This window comes from Anabrus simplex, chromosome 1, assembly GCF_040414725.1.
Source record: "Anabrus simplex isolate iqAnaSimp1 chromosome 1, ASM4041472v1, whole genome shotgun sequence".
Classification (NCBI taxonomy): Eukaryota; Metazoa; Arthropoda; class Insecta; order Orthoptera; family Tettigoniidae; genus Anabrus; species Anabrus simplex.
The window spans coordinates 1,645,257,269-1,645,284,557 of record NC_090265.1 but is presented as its reverse complement, the minus strand read 5'-3'; positions in this window follow the sequence as shown (position 1 = coordinate 1,645,284,557).

Below are 27,289 nucleotides of genomic sequence, written 5' to 3'. Positions count from 1 at the left end.
ATATTTTATTAAATATTATTATTATTATTATTATTATTATTATTATTATTATTATTATTATTATTATTATTATTATTATTATTATTATTATTATTATTATTATTATTTGTGGAGATCATGATTATCGTAACCCGTAATCATCCTCGGAATAATATTTCAACTTTTCGCGATTTTTATTTTCATCTGAAATAAATAAAAGTAGCTTCTTTGATTATTCTTCTTCTCCTTCTTCAAATATTCTCATTATTATTATTATTATTATTATTAGTTAAAAATCTCAAATTTTTCATTTCAACTCTCAACATCATTATTATGTCCAAATTTAAAAAAAGTAAATTCTTCTTCAAAAAAAGTAGTTTTTTTATTATTTATTATTATTAATATTAAAAAAATTTAATTTCGCCTGTTACACAGTAGTCCACTCTTAATATGTTTAACGCATAACCCCTTTTACAATTCCGATTTATTTTGGCACTAATCAATCCAGATATGATTTACTTGGAATATTATTATTATTATTATTATTAATTTAAAAAAATTAATTTCGCCTGTTACACGGTAGTCCACTCTTAATATGTTTAACGCATAACCCCTTTTACAATTCCTATTTATTTTGGCACTAATCAATCCAGATATGATTTACTTGGAATATTATTATTATTATTATTAATTTAAAAAAATTAATTTCGCCTGTTACACGGTAGTCCACTCTTAATATGTTTAACGCATAACCCCTTTTACAATTCCTATTTATTTTGGCACTAATCAATCCAGATATGATTTACTTGGAATATTATTATTATTATTATTAATAGTATTATTTCGAGAATCTTTATTTTTATTCCTTATCTTTATAATTTAGTCACATACGTTCTCTCCCAAACAGAAATCACCAAGATCCGAATTCACATCGGTCGGGACATAATAGTGTTCGAACCCGCAACCTTATTTTTGTACTGTCGTCAATTCATGGAGACCATATGCTCCTAAGACAATTCTCAAATCCCATAACACCTCGCAGTTGGGCAAATACCTCCAATCTCTGCAAGTGTTAAATTATTCCTTCCTTTACATTTTGAAGTCCATTTATCCATTGGAACTCTTCAAAACATTTTCACAAATTAACCCTCGGTGTGTGGACTCTATTCTGCCACTCAATACACCGGTATATAAATACAAGCTCTATGTGGGCCTTAAGATCCATCTATTTCTTCATCAACATCAGTACAATTCACTTTCATTTCGGGCCGGATTTCTGTCCCACAAAACTCCAAATCTCAACTTTTGGCTCAAATCCCTCTGGACCTCAAACATAGCGTGACCATATTATAAAAGTGCCTATCTCGTTTCTACCAAATTATTTATGATTATTATGGAGTCCAAAAACGTTAAATCAACAATTAGTGTTAAAACCGGATTCACTGCACAAATTATAATTATTCACGGCACATGCGATCTCCACAGTTAAATTACTTTAATTTGCAATCATTCTATCCAACTAGGCCCTTTGCCTTTATTCTCAAAGATTATTATTAAACCCGCCTTTACACATTACCAAATTAATTTATTACTCCGACACTTCTACAGATTATTATTATTTGTCCACTGGCGAACTTCGCGATATTTACAAACAAATCAATGGACTTCATTCCGTCCCACAACAATTTAAATCACTTGGCAATCCTACCTCTGGATTATCTTAACAACATGCCTTAATATCTATAAAAATTCCGATAACGGAAAAACACTTTGGAAGCACTTCTAAATGAATATTTACATTATCTTTACGTGAAACGTGCTCCATATCATAGCAAACAACTCAAGCACTTGAATGAACAACTCAACCCTACTATACTCTATTTAATAATCAAAATTATGATGAGTGCTCGATCTAATCTACATATTAATTTGTCCCTTTGTCTATCTATCTTTGAATTTACACGAGCCGAAAACGGCCCGTTTCACAATCAAGTTACCATGATAAAATAATATGATTTCCTCCCCCTAACGATAGCAATCTACAAGTATGTTAAAAGTTACTCAACTCTGCCATTGTAGTCTGCTAAAACCGGACGAGAAGCCATAGCCCCTCCGGTTTTTAGCAATGCATTCCACTGGTATTCATGCCAGCTTGAAGAATTAATCCTTGACCCTTTTCAACTTTACACATTTTGAATAAAAACAAATAAATTAACTGTTGCACTTTGGAATAATTTCCACCCTAAATTCTATTCACAAATTTTACACTCTCGGCCTTGTATCTAGCCCACTTAATGTAGATATACATTCTTCATTCCTTTCCCGGACACTAGGAACATGGGATACCTCGGGTTTCCCTTTTCAACGGCCCGTGCGCGCACTTGAATTTCCCGTCTCACGCTCGTGTAGCTGACCAGGTATCAGTTTAGAATCGACTGTTTACTAGGTGACATAAACACTCGTGACCGTTCTCATGTAACGCACTTCCTAATCTGTTGGTAGAATCTCACACTCCGTAAGTTAGGCTTTACTGAGTCCTGTCTATTTGAAACACTTCATACTAGTATATTGCTCAAGACTGTAATATGAGCTACATCACGTCATGAATCACTGTACTATGTAACAATATAATACTTCAAACTCTACTCCACGAGTAAGTACACACTCGCACCCCTGGCGTAATCACGGCTCGAACGCTTTGTCAAAAGTAGTTACGCACCACTGGCGTGGTGACAGCCCGAACACTTTGTCAGAAGTACTTGCGAGTCCTTGTCTACGACCTCATATTTATACTTGTATCCCCTCTCTTCCGAGTTCAACGGAGGTCATCTTGGGACGCACAGTCCCGACATCTTCATACGACCCTTTGCGGTTTGGCCCGTGGCTTTAATATATGATCCAATGATGTAATTATGTTCTCAAATGCTCTATACCAATTCTCAACTATTATCGTTCGCTGGTAATGGATATATTCGCGAATTTAGCTGCCATATCCCGGCTCGGGGTTTCGCGCTCTTTTGTGGCTTCCTTTGCCTTCAGCCAATCAACGAATAGCGTCCATGAATTCTCAGAATTACACCATGCAATCTCCCGCAATTATTAACGTTATATGAGTTTTATGGTATAGTAAGGCTCCTAAATTCCACTTTATTCTGAATCGATATTTCACTTCTTTCTATCAGTTTAATCCACGGAGTTAGCCTCACTAGTGCTTCTTACAATACGAAGTTGTCGCCTTGCTTTGGTCAAGTGAATTTTTCCATTGGTCCACCTTAACCACGTGACCGGGAAGGCTCATATTTTTTTCTTCCAGTGCCAACCACGCGTTCAACTCCCGCTAGTTACATGGAGATACCCCTACGTCATTTCTCAGAAATTTGCACTCGGCTCTCTGCGCTGTTGCTACTACCAAGACTGCCCGGGGCTAGGAAAACTTTGGCAACAAGTTATCCTCTCTCTTTCCTCGTTGTTACAATTTCTGAGAAACCTAATTCTGTCACTCATTGTGTTTGTTAATCTCACTGGAGACAGCAGTCTGTGGTATGGTGAAACCTGCCCTCTCGGCCTGGCCTGTTCTTACTGTATGTACAGTAAGATACTATTTATTCTGACAATGAAATATATATTCCTCAATAATTCATCATAATTACAATTGCATGACGCTTATCACACCCCCACCAGGGTGCAATACCAAAGATAAATACATATTATTAGTTTATCACCATTAATGCATAAGACATATACTATTTCACTACTACATGCCAAAAACATTTTATATAAGCAAATGTATAAATGAATGAAACTATGTTTATGAAAAATAACCGACAGTTATGTACCCTGAAATAATGGCTGTGCAAACTAATAAGTCATTATAACACGTGAAGTTAAATATCAACCAGAAAATGAAAAGTCCACGTTTGCTCAAGGTTTTCTACCCCAAGAAGATATGGCTAATGCAGAAACTGTAACTCCAAATTGGGAACGAATTGCTAAATAATGATTTATTGTTATGATTGTTACGAATTACGCCTACGACTCCTTAAGAGCATTCCGGCTTTACTAACATTTCTTTTACTGCTTGCACTGGTTGTCGGAATACACACAGAACGTCTGTCAATTACTGATAGAGTAGGCGGACTGATTTCATGCTCCTTCCACCAGTTCAGTAGGTCGTCATAATGATCACTAGCATTCATATCGTAGAACATCCCTACTTCGTCACTGGTAGCTTATCCAGGCTCTGAATTTGTTCTTTTTCTTCGGAGGACCTTGTAGGCCTGTTAATGCATGCGCAGTGCAACGTGAAGGATTTACAGAGATAAATATATAAGATTAGAAATAAACTAAACAAGATGTTTGATGGATTTTGGAATACAATAACTTAAGTAACTACAGACAGCAAATTATAGTATGGATCTGATATATCAGATGATCCACAGATATGTCTGGTTTCGTCCATTGCGGCCAAGCTTTCCTCTTCTTCTGGCATTTTCAGGTGAATCGGAGGCCATAAAAATGTGGCTAGTTTGCGTACATTTAAGATCCATACCTTTTCAGTAAAGAGCTGGTGAGCTCTGATCTTTATTTTACGGATTTTCTGAAAGCAAAGTCACAGTTCAACATAATATTAATGTGGTGACTACCTACATATTACTTAAGTGACCTAAACTGCAAAAGTCAATCATTTATTATTACCTCACAGTCTGTCACTGTTTTTGAAACCACAAGAATAATAAGTGAATTGATGCTGCTGTTTCATGTTCCAGGTCACCTGTCGTATCTTTGAATGATTTAAGTAAAGCTACCATCTGTTCTTCTACCTCATAACGGAAGCCATCTAACTTCTCCAAAACATTGTGACCTCGCAACAATGCAACAGTTTGATAATACCGCTTAAAACAGAGTGTATTATCGTATAGAGACTATTAAACCTTGTAATTATTTATTGCTGTGCAATTCTTTGAAGCTGGGCAGCAAGAACGCTTTTTTTCGGATACCTCACCGCAGCCTTTGCGAAGGTTGTTGTGTGTACAGATACTGGAGCATGTTCCACAAGAAATCTCATCTCAAGAAATGCGTACCGAAGTGCTGTATTTATGTAGTGAGCATAACAGTGCAGACACACATATTATTTCGTAAACTTCCTCAGTTATCCTTGGCTTATTCTTTGTTTATCTGGAAATTTTGTAGTAAAAAAGCACATTGCTGAAAAGCTTATACGCTCTGTTTATATGCTACGCAGTCAGCTCATATAATGTATCTGGTTTTACTGATCAGCGCACGTATCTACAGTGGCCGAACAACACTTTGCGTGTATGGCAGAAAAATTCATAGGCATTACTTCGCTTATTTCATATGCCTTTCCATGGACGTGTCCTGCTTTGAAAGGCAACTGTAGCTTGATATACGGCAAAGTAAATAGACCATCACATCACTGACGTTCACTGGGATCCCAGACAAAAGAAAATGTCAGTCTGTTTTGAGATAACTTGTTTTTGTAAGGGAGTGAAAGTTGGTTGGGTTAAGGATATCTCATTCCCTAATTATAAGTAACAGGAAGGAAGGTAGCGAGAACGATTGCTGCCAGAAACAGGTGGGAACATTGGCAGTTGGGTACTCGGAATAAGGAGACTTAACAAGGGGACACTACATATGTTTCGCATAGGATTCGGTTCATTTTTGATGGAGTCATAGAACATGGTTAGCAGAGTTACAGGTCAAAATGTCAAGATGGAATTCCTCCCATTTTCGAGAAATATCAAATTAAATATTTCGCTTTGGTTCAAACTAAAGTAAAGGTTACACATCTGTGTTAGAGTATGCTTAGCGCTTGTGGGAGCCCCTTCGGTCTCTTATCCCTGTGTTCAAGTCCCGCCATCAGAATATTCTTTTCTTTTTCTTTAAAATTTGTTTTTAAATGATGATTAATGTCTGGACCTATAGTATTAATTTATTGCATGAGCACAGCGTTACAAATAAACTAAACGACTTCGGTATGTTTTCTCGATTTGAAAATTGCAAATAGACTACAGGTAGATCATTACGGCTACTGACATGAACGTGAGTGGTATTTCTCTTAAAAACAGGTAAAACAGAAATTTACTCGATACCATGCACATTTGGTGAAGGTCGAGACCTGACTGCTACGTGATTGTTTCAAAGAGTTTTGAGCAAAACACTCTTGATTCACGTTCAAAAATGGCTCCTTCTCATCACAGAATCTGGCCTCAAACCAAGCGTATCGTTAACATCTTCCGAAATATTGAAGCAGACAACTGATGATGAACTATTCAGTGAAATCGTAAACAGTCTTCACTTGAATGCATTTCTCGTCCACTTTGCACCATGAATGCCCAGTTCGGGAGTTTCTTGATACAAATATTGACCTGAAGGTAGAAATAAACGTCATACGGCTGAATCAATGGTGATGAAATAATGTCAGTGGTGAGTCTTCAACGCACGTCGATGGAATGGGAGACCAACCCGCTACCACAACCGCTAAGCGTACTCTATCGCAAAAATATGTAACTTTTAGTCTATTTAAACCAAAGCGAGTCCGCCTCTGGGGTGTAGTGGTGAGTGTGATTAGCTGTCACACCCAGAGGCCCGGATTCAATTCCCGGCTCTGCCGCGAAATTTGAAAAGTGGTACGAGGCCTGAAACGGGATCCACTCAGCCTCGGAAGGTCAACAGAGTAGAGCGGATTCGATTCCCACCTCAGCCATATTCGAAGTGATTTTCTGTCCAGCAAATGCCACGATTGTTCCTAATTTAAGGCCACGGCCACTTCATTCCGTCTTCCTTCCCTATCCTATCCAATTTTCCCATCCTCCGCATGACGCCTGTTTAGCATAGCAGGTGAGGCCACCTGGGCGAGGTACTGCACCTCCCTCCCCATAGTTGTATCCCCGATCAAATGTCTCACGCTTCAGGACTCTGACCTTTGAGGTGGTAGAGATGGGAACCTTCGCTTAGTCCGGGGAAAACCAACCCTAGAGGGTAAACGGATTAAATAAATAAAATAAAATAAATAAATAAATAAATAAATAAATAAATAAATAAATAAATAAATAAATAAGTAAATAAATAAATAAAACCTAAGGCAAATCGATATCTCTCCAAAATGGTGGGGAGTTGCATCTTTATATTTTGATCTGTAACTCTTCTAATTATGCTCTATAATCCCACCAGAAATGAACCGAATCTCGTATGACACCTGCGTAGTGTCTCTTTGTAAGTTAGTAATAATCCCACCGGGTGAGTTGGCCGTGTGGTTAGAGACGCGCAGCTGCGAGCTTGCATCCGGGAGATAGTGGTTCGAATCCCACTGTCGGCAGCCCTGAAGAAGGTTTTCCGTGGTTTCCCATTTTCGCACCAGGCAAATGCTGGGTCTGTACCTTAATTAAGGGCACGGCCGCTTCCTTCCAACTCCTAGGCCTTTCCTATCCCATCGTCACCATAAGACCTATCTGTGTCGGTGCGACGTAAAGCCAATAGCAAAAAAAAGTAATAACTCGATGGACAAAGCTCTACATATTTAACTAGCGTTGGTGGTCATGTGAGGCGAAAGGAGGAAAATGGGTTTCCCACGAGAGTAATATACTCGGTTTCCAAGGAGAGGAGAAGCAGTGAAAGACAAAATCGTCGATGGTTAAACTAGAGGTGTAAAACTAAATAAGGCTGTATACGAGGGCTGTAAGTAAACTAGTAGCAACGTAGTCCAGACACACGGAGGAGATCCGGCATGCGCTATTAGGACAAGGGAGAGGTTGGTGTAGTGTCATTTCACGGGCATCCAGTTGGGAATGTTGTTGCTGTGTGACGTAGAAGTGAAGAGTGTCGATCTCACCGCTCTAAAGCAAATTTTCAAAAGGTGATCAGCGTTCGTAGATTAAAATCGAGGTTGCCTGTGGCAAATATGTATCAGAATATTATCGAGGATTATATGAAGCCTGTGGCGAGAATGCAGTACTGTATAGGACGGTTCCACGATGGGTCAAGGCGTTTCGTGCGGGTCGGAATGAGGTCTTGGAACACCCTATGTACGAGGATTGGGGCAAAAGTCATGGCAACTATTTTTTTCTTGTAGATATGTGAACGGATCACAAACATGTATGTGTTGTGTGGAAGTTCTGCAGGCATAGTGTGTATGCACAACAACAGATGGCCCTGTGATAGCTGGTAGTAGCGCAGCGAGGGCTGTGAAATCAGTCAGTTGGTGAGTCTCGTGCGAGGTGGAAGTAACCCGTGTTGAGCAGCGCGCTTACATCAAAATAGCCGTTCTCCGAGGGAGAAATGCGATGCTGGATCACCAAGCAGGCAGAAGGTCCGTCAGAATCCTTCCCCAGTCAAATTGATGGTAATTAATTTTTTAATTTCGTGTGGCTATTTCTTTTTTTTTCTAGTTGCTTTACGTCGCACCGACACAGATAGGTCTTACGACAACGATGGGACAGGAAAGGGCTAGGAGTGGGAAGGAAGTGGCCGTGGCCTTAATTAAGGTACAGCCCCAGCATTTGCCTGGTGTGAAAATGGGAAACCACGGAAAACCATTTTCAGGGCTGCCGATAGTGGGGTTCGAACCTACTATCTCCCGAATACTGGATACTGGCCGCACTTAAGCGACTGCAGCTATCGAGCTCGGTGTGGCTATTTCTAGCCGAGTGCAGCCCTTGTAAGGCAGACCCTCCGATAAGGGTGGGTGGCATCTGCCATGTGTAGGTAATTGCGTGTTATTGTGGTGGAGAATAGTGTCATGTGTGGTGTGTGAGTTGCAGGGATGTTGGGGACAGCACAAACACCCAGCCCCCGGGCCATTGGAATTAACCAATTAAGGTTAAAATCCCCGACCCGGCCGGGAATCGAACCTGGGACCCTCTGAACCGAAGGCCAGGACGCTGACCATTCAGCCAACGAGTCGGACAAATTGATGGTGATCATCGCGTATGACGTCAGGGGTGTCTTTGTTTGCCACTTTATTCCACATGGCAGAACAGTGACAGCACAGTACTACAGGGACTTCCTGGTGCGACAGGTATGACGTGGCGTTCGGGAGAAACGTTCGGATCTTGCGGGCAGTGCAATAATCCTGCACGGCAATGCAAAACCACATAGAGCAGAGTGTGTAGGGCAGCTACTGCGACGTTGGGGATGGGAAGAATTGGAGCATCCATCGTACTCTCCCGATATTTCGCCCTGTGACTTTGATCCCATTCGAAAGATTAAGGAACCACTGCGTGGTAGGCGGTTTGCATTGCTAATGCTGTGCGCCAACAGGTGACCCGATTCACACATGGTGCGGCAAATGCTGAGGCAGATGATATTCATTGCCTCCCACATCGTTGGCAGCATGTGGCGTCAGTAGCAGGGGACTATTTTGAGTGTCTTTAGGCGTTTAGTGCGTTGCGATATTTCAGAGCTATTCATTGTCCACACATTTAGTTAACACTTTGTCCTTTCGTGTGTATATGTCACATTTTCCAACCGGACTGGTATCTTCAAGAAAAAAATAGTTGCCATGACTTTTGCCCCAACCCTCGTATTCACCAGACATGAGTTCTTGTGAATTCGATCTGTTTCTAAAGTTGAAGGACACCCTCCGATGCCTACGATTTCCTGACGCTCCGTCGCTATCGTCAACAGAGAACGCCTTGTCAACGGTCACCAGCAGCTTCCCGACATTTGGTAAAATGTAATAGACTTTGCAGGTGACTACATTGAAGGAATATATTGCAATATTGCGTTATATCACTATTTGCAGATAACGAATTTTGAAGGCTGCCGGTTAAATCACAGAAGTTCACAGAGTGCTGAAAGGCGTAACAGTCTACAGTGAATATATATGATGTTATTAAATATCTCACACACATTTTCAGTTTAATATTTTAAACAATTGTGTGTCTGTCTGACCAACCGTTGTCCCTTTTCTATACTGGGTCGACTGAGAACTGATTTGAATCTTTGTAGCGAGTTTCTATGACCAGATGCCCTTCCTGACGTCAACCTCATCACAGGAGTTAATGTCACGAAATGAATGACGTGATATAGTAAGAAGGGAGAGGGTGAAACCCAGTGCCGTAACTTAGATCATCAATCAGTCACTACTGATCTGCATTTAGGGCAGTCGCCTAAGTGGCAGACTCCCTATCTGTTGTTTTCCTACCCTTTTCTTAAATCATTGAAAAGAAATTGGAAATTTATTGAACATCTCCCTTCGTAAGTCATTCCAATCTCTAAACCCCCTTCGTACAAACGAATATTTTCCCCAATTTGTCCTCTTGATTTCCAGCTTTTTCATATTGTGACTTTTCCTACTTTTAAAGACGCCACTCAAACTTACTTGTCTACTGATGTCATTCCACGCCATCTCTCCACTGACAGCTTGGAACATACTACTTAGTCGACCAGCTCGTCTCCTTTCTCCCAAGTCTTCCCAGCCCAAACTTTGCAGCATTATTGTAACGCTATTCTTTTGTCGGAAATCACCCAGAACAGATGCAGCTGCTTTTCTTTGGATTTTATCCAGTTCTTCAGTTACTTCTGTCGAAGCGGTCTACTCAAGCATTAACGTTCCATCGACGGACGAATCATCATCAACAGCGTCACATGCCCTCACTCCATTTTAACACTGCGGAGAGGTTTGGAATTGATCCAGGTTTTTGGAACGCATTCTAGCGATTAGAAATGTTACATCACCACCTCTCTTACGCTGCCGATCAACAATCTGATGGTGAAAGTTTTTTTTTAACTGGACTGAAACGGCTAAGCAGGGTGTCACATTGTATGGACATGACGCCTTAACCATCATGGCCACCAGGTGGGCATTAGTGTTATTTAGATTAATTTAATGTTGTACTGTACCTTAGTTTTCTTTCACATTAACAGTTCATTACATGTCCAATTAATAGGAGGACATGTCGGCGGAGTGAAAACGCCAAGTTATCATACGAAACCAAACGAGGCAACATTGAAAATTTTGATAGTGAAAAAATACAATTCATACATTGAAATATTTTTGTTTAAAGTTGCTTTACGTCGCACTGACACATATAGGTCTTAAGACGACGACAGGACAGGAAAGGCGTAGGATTGGAAATAAAGTGGCCGTGGCTTTAATTGAGGTACAGCTCCAGCATTTGCCCGGCGCGAAAATGGGAAACCTCGGATAACCATCTACAGGGCTGCCGGCAGTGGGGTTCGAACTCACTATCTCCCGGATACTGGATACTGGCCGCACTTGAGCGACTGTAGCTATCGAGCTCGGTACATTGAAACTAAGCTAGAGGGTGATTTATTAAAGAAACTAGCAAATGTACCCGTGCTTCGCTACGGTATTCTGCATTGTATACGAATATTGAGGTAAATACTGTACATGCAGTAAATAAGATTGTTTTAAAATAGCATGTCTCTTAGCGTTATCCGAGAAACAGCATGGAGAGCTCCCCATACGTTGTTTTCAATGTAAAGTGCTTGTTACGGATTTGTGATGATAACGATAGGCTCACTTGCCTACTGCCATTCACAATCGATTTGGTAAATTTACATTATAATTGCAGGCCCCATTGCTTACTGCGCGGTCACAATCGATTTGGGGAGTTTCCGTTACAATGGCAGCCCCCCTTTCCTACTTCCAGACATATTACAAATTGAGGAGTTTTTATTACAATGGCAGGAAACTTCCCTACAACCAGTCAAAATTGAGTTGTGCAGTTACCATTAAAATGACAGGCCCCGTTTCCAACTGCCAGCCAGCTTACTGCCAGTCACCCCAAGTTGGTGAGTTTCCATCAAAATAGCAGGCCAGTATGCCTAATGCCAGTCACATTTTAGATGGGTACATCTGTTTATAACTGCGGGAACGCTTGTCTACAGCCAAACACATTCGGGTAAGGGGACTTTTGAACAAAACTGCATGCTCCCTTGCCTTCTGCAAGTCAAATCGAGAAGTGAATTATTCATTACAATGGTAGGCCTGCCTTATTAATGCCAGTTACACAGGAATTGGAGAAGGACCCCATTCCTACTGCCAGTCAAAGTCGGTGTGGGGAGTACTGATTACAATAGCAGACACACCCTTTCTCGATCGCTACAAAATCGACATAAGTGAATATATATAGTTCGACATACGAAAGTATGTGCTTGTTTACAATATTGCAGACTTACATTTACATATTTACTGCTGCTAAACGGTACATCATATCGAGAAAGGATTGTACCATAAGACGCCGTATTTAGCGGCCTAAATTGCTGGTCTTATGATATCTCATCTATTAAAGGGTCAGATTGAGTTAGAAACGTGGAATAGGGTAAAATTTGTGTAAGATTATCTCACATTGCATTGCTTTTCGGATAATTAAGTGACAGCTACATACATAGCATTTGGCTCACATATGGCTACTGGGTGGACCAATTTTCGTGTAGAGTTTGATGATTCTATGTTTCCTATAAATGATGGAAGGTATGAATTATGTATGTGAAAAGTCCAAATTTACTTAACATCGAGAAATAGAGAAAAATCAAACGTAAAAGGGATAAAAATACGACAAAAATTCGTAAGACCAAGGTTGTAAATCACTCCAAATTGAACGGGGATTGTGGCATCCGTTATGTGATAATACTTCCCGAAGGTCTGCACCATCATTAAAATTGCCTCCATATTTCAATATTCTTCGGGATAAAAAGGGAAATATTTAAAGATCTTGGAAGTTTTCCGTCCGTTACAGTCTAAAACGTATAATTTTGCCAAATTTCAATATCCTTCTTCGACTGGCAGATTATGCCGCAATCTGGGTTTTCGCTGAGGAGTGTAAAAATTAGGACTTTCAAGAAACTAACCCAAAAAGTATGCAGATGTTCATTATTACCCCTTCAACGTGTAGCTGTACGAAAATTTCGCCAAAATAGTCAATGTACAGGCACACAGTCGTTACGATTTTATTTACATAGATAGATAAGGAACCTGCTCCACCTACAACACCTTTTGGGCTATATCCGCTGGACTTTACCTGAAAAACGGACCGTTTATCATATATTTCCATTTGCATAGCTTAGAATATTTCCTCAAAGAAAAGAGTCTCCAGCATTCGGGATTTGCACTCGCATACATACGTGGTAATTAAGGAAGAAAATAATACAGTTTAGGACATCCGGATGACGACAAATATGTAAATACCAAGTGAATGTGTTGGAAAATCAAATGCTTCTCAATAAATTATGCCGGTGTGAGTTATGGATATAAGAAAGCGGTAATCGGAGAGAAATTTAGGCGCAGGGATTCTTAGGTCAACAGATAAGATGACTAATAGTGTTATTAGTTAAGCTATTCGAGGACGGTTATAACCTCCAATGATATTGCGCCAATATCCCGCAGAATGGCCGATTGACGACTCTCTTGCTTTCTACCCAAGGAACAACCACGAATTTAAAGAAATTATGAGGAAAATGGCAATACTTTACTTCCCTGCTGGCAAGCAGTCAGAGTCGTTGCCATGGTAACCCATATATTCGTTGTCGGCCTGTCGGTCACTCAATGCAGAGCATGGTATCGACAGAAAATAGTAAATTTCTCCGTCATTTGAAGAGTAAGGTAAATTATAAACATAACGAAAGTTATTTATAATGAAGAGACCTTTCACATACGGTCCACAGAGTTTACAGAAAATGAATAGTATAAGAGAAAATGGAGGAAAACCGTTGTGGTTTTCCTATAAAACCCCCGTCTTTTCAAAGATTTTAAAATGATATGCATATCAAAACCATCCCCGGGATGAGTATACTCTAAATATGAAGATTGGTTGAGATATATCCAGCCGTTTCGACGTGATGGTGGAAAAACCATTCTGGTTTTCCTATAAACCCCCCGTGTATTCAAATTTTTTTAAATAATATGCATATCGAAACCTTCCCCGGGATGAGTATACTCTAAATATGAAATTTGGTTGAGATCCATCCAGCCGTTTCGACGTGATGGTGGAAAAACCCTTCTGGTTTTCCTATAAACCCCCGTGTATTCAAGGATTTTAAAATGATATGCATATCGAAATCTTCCCCGGGAGGAGTATGCTCTAAATATTAAGTTTGGTTGAGATCTATCCAGCTGTTTCGACGTGATGGTAGAAAAACCATACTGGTTTTCTTATAAACCTCCGTGTAATCAAAGATTTTAAAATGATATGCATATCGAAACCTTCCCCGGGATGAGTATACTCTAAATAAAATTTTGTTGAGATCCATCCAGCCGTTTCGACGTGATGGTGGAAAAACCATTCTGGTTTTCCTATAAACCCCCCGTGTATTTAAAGATTTTAAAATGATATGCATATCAAAACCTTCCCCGGGAGGAGTATACTCTACATATGAAGTTTGGTTGAGATCTATCCAGCCGTTTCGACGTGATGGTGGATAAACTATTCTGGTTTTCCTATAAACCCCCGTGTATTCAAAGATTTTAAAATGATATGCATATCGAAACCTTCCCCGGGAGGAGTATACTCTAAATATGAAGTTTGGTTGAGATCTATCCAGCTGTTTCGACGTGATGGTGGAAAAACCATTCTGGTTTTCTTATCAACCCCCGTGTAATCAAAGATTTTAAAATGATATGCATATCGAAACCTTCCCCGGGATGAGTATACTCTAAATATGAAATTTTGTTGAGATCTATCCAGCCGTTTCGACGTGATGGTGGAAAAACCATTCTGGTTTTCCTATAAACCCCCCGTGTATTCAATGATTTTAAAATGATATGCGTATCGAAACCTTCCCCGGGAGGAGTATACTCTAAATATGAAGTTTGGTTGAGATCTACCCAGCCGCTTCGACGTGATGGTGGAAAAACCATTCTGGTTTTCCTATAAACCCCCCGTGTATTCAAAGATTTTAAAATAATATGCATATCGAAACCTTCCCCGGGATGAGTATACTCTAAATATGGAGTTTGGTTGAGATCTATCCAGTCGTTTCGACGTGATGGTGGAAAAACCGTTCTGATTTTCCTATAAACCCCCGTGTATTCAATGATTTTAAAATGATATGCATATCGAAACCTTCCCCGGGATGAGTATACTCTAAATATGAAATTTGGTTGAGATCTATCCAGCCGTTTCGACGTGATGGTGGAAAAACCATTCTGGTTTTCCTATAACCCCCCCCCCGTGTATTCAAAGATTTTAAAATGATATGCATATCTAATCCTTCCCCGGGAGGAGTATACTCTAAGTATGAAGTTTGGTTGAGATCTATCCAGCCGTTTCGACGTGATGGTGGAAAAACCATTCTGGTTTTCCTATAAACCCCCCGTGTATTCAAATATTTTAAAATGATATGCATATCGAAACCTTCCCCGGGAGGAGTATACTCTAAATATGAAGTTTGCTTGAGATCTATCCAGCCGTTTCGACGTGATAGTAGAAAAACCATTCTGGTTTTCTTATAAACCCCCCGTGTATTCAAAGATTTTAAAATGATATGCGTATCTAAACCTTCCCCGGGATGAGTATACTCTAAATATGAAGTTTGGTTGAGATCTATCCAGCCGTTTCGACGTGATGGTGGAACAGACAAACAGACAAACAGACAAACAGAAACGAACAACTTTATTTATAAGATTATTTTTATACCACTCCCCTCGCCCCCTGCCAAAAGGGTGCTAGGGGTGTCTTACCCTCACGCGGTTTGTCTCCTGATACTAATTGATAAGTGTACCACGTTTGGTGAAATTGCTCCAGTGGTTTAGGAGGAGATGTGTCATATACACACCCACACCCACACACCCACGCACACACATACATCAATTTTTATATATAGTAAGAAGAAGAAGATAATATTTTTATATGTAGTTTTTCGATTAATTTTATATCTCACCCCCTTCGCTCCCCACTTGGATTTGCAAAAAATCCGGAGTAATACTATTCATCTCAGAGACCCTGAAATCTATGGATTCGAAACTGTTTTTAATTATTTCTATATCTCACCCCACCCCCCCACCCTTTGCTCCCAACCTAAAAGGGGGCTGGATTTAAAAAAAATTCTAGAGTATCACTTTTCAACTCAGCGACCCCGAAAACTATGAATTCGACACTATTCTCGATTATTATTGTAACTACCACCCCCCTGACCCTCTCCCTTAAGGGCGCTAGGGATGGCTTACCCCCCACAGTGATCGTCTCCCGATAGTAAGTGATTCGTGTACCAAGTTTGGTTGAAATTGCTCCAGTGGTTTAGTTGGAGATGTGTCATTTACACACACACTTCCATTTCTATATATAGTAAGATTTTTACACTCGTTCTTCACCCCCTTTCCATCCCCGCCCAAAGGAGTCCTATGAGTGCCTTACACAACAGTATATTTTTTTCCCAGATATTAAGTCTTATTTGTACCTATTTTGGTTGACAGCTATGCCCAAACGTACATGCATAATCTCACTGCTCTAGAATCCTGGAGCTGACGTTGCCATGGTTACGGCAGTTCATTTCTTTATCCGATTCCTAGAGCAGGGGTAGTGTGGTGCCAATATCTCCGTAACGGTTGGTTTTAGGGCCTTAAAACATGGTTTTCGGGCCCGTAGGGCTTACCGAGTTTTGTTCTTTGCGTCAAGAGGATTAAATTGAGCTTTGTCTCGTCCTTATACGACAAATTCGATATTTTGCCTATAATAGTATAAGAGAAAATGGAGGAAAACCGTTTTTCCTATAAAACCCCCGTCTTTTCAAAGATTTTAAAATGATATGCATATCGAAACCTTCCCCGGGGTCAGTATACTCTAAATATGAAGTTTGGTTGAGATCTATCCAGCCGTTTCGACGTGATGGTGGAACAGACAAACAGACAGACAAACAGACAAACAGAAACAATTTTATTTATATAGATAATAAATCGTCCGCTTTCCAATAACGGTGGCCATTCGGATCCGTAATACAATCAAGTTACAATTTCAGTAGAATTTAAAAACATCAAAAAGTGGACATTTATAATATTGTTAATGTTATTGTGTTATTTTTGCTACGAGGGTAGACGGAGAATGTTAATCACATTCTCGGGTATAGAAGGAAATGAATAATTTGCAGAGTGTCCCTCAGAATCTGTATTACTATGATTTTCTAATTCGCAGAATGGAACCTTTTAAATTTTGTACTATGGTCGATGTCTGAAAAGGGAGGGTGCCCCTTGCTCCGAATAGGAGGCCTCTAACAATCCACCGATCGATACCTATTTTGTACTTTGTTGACAGATAAGGCAATCATCATCATCATCATCATCATCATCATCATCATCTGTGTACACTCCAGGGTCGGCTTTTCCCTCGGACACAGCGAGGGATCCCACCTCTACCGCCTCAAGGGCAGTGTCCTGGAGCTTCAGACTCTTGGTCGGGGATACAACTGGGGAGAATGACCAGTACCTCGCCCAAGCGGCCTCACCTGCTATGCTGAACAGGAGGGATGGGAAGATTGGAAGGGATAGGCAAGGAAGAGGGAAGGAAGCGGCCGTGGCCTTATGTTAGGTACCATCCCGGCATTCGCCTGGAGGAGAAGTGGGAAGCCACGGAAAACCATTTCCAGGATGGCTGAGGTGGGAATCGAACCCACCTCTACTCAGTTGACCTCCCGAGGCTGAGTAGACCCCGTTCCAGCCCTCATACCACTTTTCAAATTTCGTGGCAGAGCCGGGAATCGAACCCGGGCCTCCGGGGGTGGCAGCTAATCTCGCTGACCACTACACCACAGAGGCGGACAGATAAGGCAATCACGGAACATAAATAGCTTGCTTTTCTAGGTCCCCATCCCGAGTCTGATTCGAGACCCTTTCAAAGCGAATGGTGGGATCTATGACCATTGCTTTACTGCCCTTATTGTATTTCTTCAGAAGCAAAGTGTTAATAAGAGTGGCCGGGTATCTACAAGAAACAGTTCCCTTGACGTGTGTTGGTAACCTAAAGTGTTCAGCCCCTTGAAGTCGAACAGTCATAGCACTGTCTAGTTACTGGATGGACAGGCACGCCACACTGCATTAATCATTTGAGAAATTTTCCTTGTAGTGTTGCTTCTTCGATCAGATGAGTTGCGTCATATTTTATAGATGTGACCGTCCATAGGGTATGTGGAAACTAAATATCTACACGAAATCGAATAAATCTGCAGTGATGATTAATGTGGCTTTTTTTTCAAAGCTGCAAATCGTATATATTTATTATCCTTACAAACGTCCGGCTCCATGGTTAAATGGTTAGCGTCTTGGCCTTTGGTCACAGGGGTCCCGGGTTCGATTCCCGGAAGAGTCGGAATTTTTAACTATAATTGGTGAATTCCGCAGGCACGGGGCTGGGTATATATGTCGTCTTCATCATCATTTCATCCTCATCACGAACGCGCAGGTCAAATAAAAAGACGTACATCTGGCGAGCCGAACTTGTCCTTGGACTCTCCCGGCACTAGAAGCCAAACGCCATTTCATTTGATCCTTACAAATATCGGGTTTCGAATCAATGGGGTTGATCTTATCCAACGCCTGTGGTACGAGAATGCTTGGAAATCTCACGGGGAAGGTATAATGCCTTCTTTCTTTCTTTCTTTCTTTCTTTCTTTCTTTCTTTCTTTCTTTTTTAATTTCTTAATTTCTATCTTTCTTTCCTTCTTTCTTTATTTCTTTCCACATAATGCTCTTAAAGGTTCAGATTTAACATTTCACGAGGCCATTGTGATAGATGCTGAACGCTTATGTACACCAAAATTTACAGAGAATTGCGGTGTTTTGGGATGCATTATTGAAACACTTGTGAAACGAATACAGCCATCGTTCAGGAAGATGAGAAAGAAATATGTGAAAACCGTAACAACCGAATAGCATTAACACATGAACTCACTTGAAGACATTCTGTATCTCTACACCATATTAATTACCGATTAATTCCCTTCAACAAGAACTTTCATTGGTATAAACTGCCATTGTTATAGCATTTATGACCTTAAGGATTCGTAAATATATTCCCACTGTGACAAACATAATCATCCAGCAGACCAAATAATTAACAAGTGGGAGAGGGGGAATTATTTGTGTACCTATGATCTAAAGAGGTTATGAGAGTAACTGGGAAGGAGTAGAGGACTAATAGTTTATGTTATTTAACATATGACGAACAAAAAAATGTTAAACGCCCATCGATAGCCACAGAGGCTTCTGCAGTAAAGTTAAGAGTTCCCCAAGGTTCATCACCTAGCCCTTAACTATTAAATATTGTAATGGAATGTGCTAACAGAGAACGAAAGGAGGGAAGCACCATGGACGGTGTTGTTTGCCAGCGATGTTATATTATGCACGGACTCTCAAAATGAAGCGGGGGTGTTGCTGGATGACTGGAGAACAGGTCTGAAGGATATTGGTATGAGAGTGAACCAAAGTAAAGTAGAATTTATGTGCAGTGGGAGCCATGAACAATCTTACAAGAAGTAAACATCCAGCGGTGAAAAATGTCAAATACCATGGCTTTACCACAAATGAAAAAAAGGCGATCTTTGAAGTGAAATCTCAGGCAGAATCAAGTCTGGGAGGAATGATTGAAGAAGGGTTTCCAGCGTGTTGTTTTACAAGAGGATTCCAGCGAAGTTGAAAGGGAAAATACACACAATAGTTGTGAGACTAGAACTCGTATATCAAAAGGAAACTTGGACTATTACTTGAGGGCTGCTGCAAAAGATACGTGTTGCAGAAATAAATATGCCGAAATATTAGTGTGGACTGACAAGGAGAAACAGAGTAAAATATCAGACAATCAAAGGAACATTAGGTGTAGGGGAGGAATTAAGCACAAGAATTATATCTTACTTAAGAGGAGGATTGAAGATTATAAAGAAGGATATGACAGAGCTGAAACCATAGGCAAGAACAATTGGAGGAATGCAATCCCACTTAGTGTGGGAATTATCAAGCTGAAGAAGAAGGAGAAGCATGTGATGTCAGTACTACAAATTTGAGGTTCACTGTGAAATGCAGCGAACTGATGTTAGGGTATATTTAGCGCTTTTCAGTTGTAAATCTGAGAGTATCGTCTCATCAGATAACAGATAGATTGCATCTTGTCGCATTTATGCAACGACGCTAAGGGTCTACTCATTTCCCACGGTTCGTCCTGACTTAGGCCTAATTTAAGGACGACCAAGTTGTTCGAATTGAGGGGGCTTCTTGTCTGGATCCAGGAAGTTGTGTATTGTAGAGACGGCTTTTTCCTTCCAGTGGAATGTGGAATTTCACTCTTTCCAACTGTAGAACTTCCAGGATTCGATCTCCTAATTAAGAATATTTTCCGGTTGACCTCTAGAAACATTAAATTCACCCGAACTCATTGGATTTTAATTTTGTAATTTTTGTTAGCCTCATTTATATTGTCATATTGTGCATCATATAACCAAATTTATATTGTTACTATCTACAGGTTTGCTTTTAGTACTAGTATATTATCTAATTCGTTCATGGGTTGTGGTAATTTTTACTAATTCTATTGCACAACTGTATCATTTTGATGTTGTGGCTAAGTGTAAGAGAGGGCCTTTAGCCCTAACTTCGCCACTAATAAAGACGTTACCTATCTATCTATCTATCTATCCATCTATATATCTATCTATCTATCTATCTATCTATCTATGGTTTTCTGTGATTTCCCATTTTCATACCAGGCAAAAGCTTGGGCTGTACCTTAATATTAAGTTCACGGTCGTTTTCTTTCCATTCTTATCCCATCGCCGACATAAGATCTATCTCTGTTGGTTCGACGTAAAGCAAGATTGTATTTATTAGTATTATTATTATTATTATTATTATTATTATTATTATTATTATTATTATTATTATTTCCGATGATAAATGGGAAAATAGGCTTCCTAATAATAGTAAAGAAAGCTGAAATTGGGTGTTGTTTCCCAGTATTACCCTCCATATACTAACTCTAAAAGTTTCTCTGTTAATAATAGTAAGATTTTCCTGGATGGGCAGCCATTATATAGCATAGACATTGATTCCAATAATCGAATCATGCAAAGATCTGTCCAAATGGGCATTCTAGAGCTCCAAAATAGAACAGTTTAAGCCGATTGTTCCACTGTTTACGGATGATATGATTGGTAAATGCAAACTGTTTCTAATTGTATTAGTAGACGTATGTTAGGCGATTCAAAATAGATTTGGAATTCGCTGTAACCAAATTAACACAAGCAATAGTTACCAACATCAGATATAAGTTAGTGAAATATGTTTATTGATTACAAAGTTAGTGTTACGGCCATCTCTTACTGGTTCCTTTTTTAAAGAAGTTCTTGCCCGTTTAAAACATTGTACTTCAAACTTTGACTCATAGCCGACACTGGAACATAATTGTGTAAAGTATTAACTTTTACCGCTTCCCCTGCGACAAGAATTGACTTTCAAGAGTTTAAAATCGAGTTTAGACAAAGGATCAGGGTGAGATGACAAATTATGAAGGCGGATGACACGGCATTATCTCAGTGTACTTTTTCCGTTCGACATCAGAAACCAAGAAAAGTAAAGTTAAATTAAATTTTCGGTAGAAGTTCTTGACTGAAGTCAACAGTGAACAAGAGGTAATTTATGTAACTGGAACTTTTTCCTCGAGAAGAATATTTAAGACACAGAGAATGTCATTACTACTTCGTGGTGGGAAAGTTAACGAAAATGTTGTGCCTATTCACGGTAGAGAAAATCAATTACCAGATCAAACGTTCATTATCAAATATTTGATACTCTTTGAAGTTCGTCCTTCGCCAATTTCTCCCCGTCATCTAGTATTCTCCCATCCCTTCCCTTTCTGGGCCAGTCCGATAATATTCTGGTTGCAGTGTAAGTTCCCTTCCTGTTTACCACACTGGTCTAATTTGAAAGATATATTTTGGCTTTCTTCGTTAGCTCATTCTGACGAGATGACCTGGCCGTTCTAATTTCCTTTCCTCAATCATATTGATCAATAATTTTAGATTCAGGCATTATTTTGGTGTTCTCAACGTATATCTCCTGATTTTTACAAGGTTCTTCTTAGAAACTTCAAATCCGTAGCTGTAGGTCTCTTTCCCCCAGACCGAGCTCGATAGCTGCAGTCGCTTAAGTGCGGCCAGTATCCAGTATTCGGGAGATAGTAGGTTCGAACCCCACTGTCGGCAGCCCTGAAAATGGTTTTCCGTGGTTTCCCATTTTCACACCAGGCAAATGCTGGGGCTGTACCTTAATTAAAGCCACGGCCGCTTCCTTCCAACTCCTAGCCCTTCCTTGTCCCATCGTCGCCATAAGACCTATCTGTGTTGGTGCGACGTAAAGCAATTAGCTAAAAAAATAGCTTTCCCCCAGATTTCTGATCTATTTTGCCATCAACTGTTATAATGGTTCCAAGGTAGTCAAACTGATACACCTCTTCAAGAATCCAGTGCATTTACTGTGGAGGAATTAACGTCTTCTTGAGTACACGAGGCTGGACACAGTTGGCATTGAAGCAATTAAACCAAACATGAAAATATATAAATGGATTTCACATTAACAATCATCACTTGTTCCTGTTTTACCACTGGATGTTAAGTTTTTACTCTCTTGGGTTTTACGATGTGCTTGTTCATGTTGACAAAAAATCTCATATCTCGATCACCGAATGCCTATTGCATGGTTTTCGGAAGTCCACCCTTCACGTCACAAATTCTGATTGACGTAAACTACATCATTTGTTAAAATACTGCCATGTTCATTTATTCATTTCATTTCCTTCGTCAATTATTATATGGCCTACAGGTGATGTGTATTCACGGCTTAGCTTGTAATGTTCGGTAGTTCGCTTCCCCTACTTTTATTCCTCTACTTTAGGACATAATAATTATTCAGAAAGGAATATATTGGAAATAAACAGAATTACATTCAGACGTCAAAATAATAACCTGCTATACGTTCTCCACCAGCGTTAGAACGAGCAAAGTGGTACTGGCTGCGTCGAGTGAGGATGAAGAAAATCTTGCAAGGACAAGAAGAAAAGGAAGAATTGGTATGGAGTCTGGTTGAGTAAAATCCGAGATGTACAATGTTGAATTTTGAAGAATGGGTCTGTAGAAAAATGTCTAGTCGATAGTATATAATTCAAAAAACACAAACAGGATGTTAAGTCATAATGAAGGAACTGTATTTAATACAATAAAATAATTTTCCACCTCAAATTATAGCAACATAGAAAAGCAACTCGATTTGTTCTGGGCGATTTCCGACAAAAGAGTAGCGTTACAAAAATGTTGTAAAGTTTGGGCTGGGAAGACTTGGGAGAAAGGAGACGAGCTGCTCGACCAAGTAGTATGTTCCGAGCTGTCAGTGGAGAGATGGTGTGGGAGGACATCAGTAGACGAATAAGTTTGGATGGTGTCTTTAAAAGTAGGAAAGATCACAATATGAAGATAAAGTTGGAATTCAAGAGGACAAATTGGGGCAAATATTCGTTCATAGGAAGAGGAGTTAGGGATTGGAATAACTTACCAAGGGAGACGTCCAATAAATTTCTAATTTCTTTGCAATCATTTAAGAAAAGGCTAGGAAAACAACAGATAGGGAATCAGCCACCTGGACGACTGCCCTAAATGCAGATCAGTATTGATTGATTGATTGATTGATTGATTGATTGATTGATTGATTGATTGATTGATTGATTGATTGATTGATTGATTGATTGATTGATTGATTGATTGATTGATTGATTGATTGATTGATTGATTGATTGATTGATTGATTGATTGATTGATTGATTGATTGATTGATTGATTGATTGATTGATTGATTGATTGATTGATTGATTGATTGATTGGAACAGAAAGATTTAGAAGAATATGTATCGTTCCACTCAGGAAACCAAAGGAAGTGCAAATTGTCAGTTTATCAGGAGAGTTGAAACAAGTGGTGATTGTTAATGTGAAATCCACATTTATATTTTCATGTTTGGTTTTATTGCTTCAATGCCAACTGTGTCCAGCCTCTGTACTCAAGAAGACGTTCATTATTCCACAGTAAATGCACTGGATGTAAGCAAATTCTGGTCAGAAATAATATATTTGATCTGTGCCTTATGTGTAATTTGTTCCTGACACGAAAATAAATATAAATATTTGTGTACCGGGCGGTACACTTCCGCTCCGCTAATTCAAACTTTGTGCCAGTTGAAACTCCTCTACTGGAGGAAGCCTGAACTTTAATTACAGTGTTAATTCTCAAGTTTCTCAGAAGGTGTCCCTACTTGTAAATTTTGAAGTTTTCTGAACTGGGTCGTTTTCGATGTATTTTTGTTTTGCCTGTAGTAAGAAGTGTGGACATTCCCTTCTAGATGGACATTCTCTTCTAGATGGCACTACTGAAGGACTACAATTATGCACCCTAGTGCGAAGTGAAAGAATTGTGTTTTTGGAGAAATTTTGGGTTCATAAGTATGTTCTTTGTTAAAATTTTTTAGTCATTGTTCAAGTTGGCAATGTTAACCCTCTCTTTCCGCCAGTTTTGAATTTGACCAATAAGGAATTTCTGTAATAAGGTGTTTCTTCTTCATCTGGTGTAGTAGTTTTTGCCATTAACCAATAAAATGATTGTGGGAGGGTGTTATCATTCACGAAACGCCTCGAACTTTCCACGAGGGTATATAAACTGCTGATTTTCGGGTCTCCGCGCCACTTCAGTAACATCTGTCATTGTGTAAATTACGTAGCAGGGGGCGGGAAGCGCCTCTTTCTTCGGGCAGCAGTTCAACCACCAGGTAATGGCCTTTTAATAACTTCTTTTCTTGCTTGCTCAGCAGTTTAACTCTCGGGGCAGGTCCGAAGCCTGTTACCATGTAACTTTCCTTTAAAATGTAAAGACACTTGGTATCTATTCTATCTTTTTAAACTACAAATTGGGATAGAGAGTGCTTAACCCTCTCGAGCTCCCACTCATATTGCTTTGAGGTGAACTTATTTTCACAACCGTTTCTTCCCTTCTATGTAATGTAAATCGTTTTCTTATATAAGTCACCTCTTTAGTATGGGATTAGCCCTTGCATTAGCGGCCTAGTGCCAAGTAGGTTTTAGTAAAGTATATTAGGAGTGCAGTTTCGCCTCCTCTCAAGTTGGTTTTTTGGAGGCCACGTAATGGTCCTGTTTCTTCACTGAATAGGCCTCATTAGGTGGGTATTTTTACCCCTGTGTTATTTGTGTTTGGAGGTCAACTTGAAAGTGGAGTTTGGTGTGGCCTTTGATAGGCTTGAACTTAAGAGCGGGTCGCTCTTTCTTAAAATTTGTTTCTGCGTGCCTCGAGGAGGCTTTACTGTATAATCGGGAGCAAGAGCTCCTGGGCATGATTGGGGTCTTCTGCCCCTTTGTTGAATCTGGTATATCGTAAGGTTGGGCTTATAGCTCAAGAATTGTGTGTCTGGCTCTCGGAGCCCAAATCCTGTAACATTGTAATTGTACACTCTCGAATTGTTGGTAGGCTACTGAGTACCTGTTATAATTGTTATTTATTGATCTGGAAAAGAAAATATAACCTTGTTAAATTAACTTTAATTTCGTATTTTGAGACCTGTTCACCCCAGCACCTTCTTTCACCTCTGCACATCCACAATACTCTGTAACAAGTGGTAGCAGAGCGTGTCTGAATGGGTCTCAATTTAGCCCCTTTTGACGGCTAAACATTGCTTTGCTTTCGAACTCTAACAATTTTCTCAGTTGCTGGAATTGTTTGATTTTTCCTTTTTCAAAATTGTTCTGTCATCATGTCCGGCCCTCGCGAGGTTCTTCATCCTTTCTATTTGCGTAAAGAGGAATTAATCTATGAACTCTCTCTTAGAAACGTTCAATCTGGAGGCACGGTTGCATTCGACTCCAATAAACTAAAAGATTCCCTTGATTTGCCTATTACAATCCCGACTTTGGGAGAGAAAGAGATTGACGACGCTCTCTCCACGATCAATGATAATACTACCGAGCTAGCATCTGTAGTTAGTTTTTTTGAAGAAAATGACCCTTCTCCTAATCAAATTAAACGTGTGCAAGCAAGGTTATTTCATTTTTCTAATAGAGTTAACGATCTATTGTCTCTGAAGTTGAATGGCATTCAAAGGAAGGAAGCTAGTGTTATTCTTGAAAATCTTTCCGAATTGTCTAGTAAGGTGACCCAATTGTTAACTGGGGAAGTTCCTCCCATAACTGATCAACCCTCTACGGCGAATGTAGGTAGCGAGGAAGAGTCTCCTAAGGGAGAAGTCCATAGGAAAACTGTTGGAGCTCAACAAATCTTTGCCCCATTAGACAACGAATCTGAGCGTCGTACCTCGCTGAACAATGTACGTTCTGAATTAGCTTCTTCGCCACTTAAACCTCTACCTACTATGTCACCAGGGTTCAGTAGTTTGCCGCATCCACTAGCAATGTTGCTTAGAGGTATCTCTAAGTTTTCGGTTAACTCTACCAGTGACGTAATTGCATTTTTACGGTTTTTGGTTGAGTTTCAGGACCATGCTCTTGTTTTTTCTCTTTCTCCGTGTCAAATTTTGCAGATAATTTATCCCTATGCAATTGGTGTTCTCTCGGACAAAATTGTTAGAGCAATAGCTGAACAGTCATCTATTGAAGATTTTCATGCACACCTTCTTGCAAATTTCATTCCTGCTCGTGCGAGGTCATCTCTGATTCAGAAGTACTATTATCGAGTACAGAGACTGGATGAACATTTTGCTGATTTCATACAAGACATTAAATTCTATACCAGGGTGTTTGCTCTTCATTTTCCTGAAGATCAAATTGTTCAGGCTATTGTAGAAGGTATTTCTCCACCTTACCGATCATACTTGTGTTTTGCGTCGCGTCCGCAAACTTTCGCTGAGCTAGAACCTATGGCTGTATCGGCCGAAGGAGTTAGATACGCCGATTCCTTGCGTGTCGCGAAAGAACCCCCTCCTTCTTTTAGTAATCCTCGGCCTCCACCTCGCCGACCAGTCACACCCCGTAAATGTTAAGCTTGCGGGTCGCCTGACCACCTTCGCAATAAATGCCCATTGATCAAATCGAGTAGGACAAATAGTGGAGCAGGTTCATCACAAGGCTGTTTTAAATGCGGCGCGTTCTCCCATATTGCCAAGAACTGCCCTAATACCAACAGCACCCCCTCTCGCTCAACTTCGGGTGCAACTTCCAACAACAATCAAAAGTGACTAGTGGCTTCGGCTGAGTCCACTAATCCATCTTTCCGAGGCTCAGCCCCTGGTAAACAGGTCGAAAATTCAGGGGAAACTCAGTTTTCAAATTTATCTTTTGAATGCCCCAG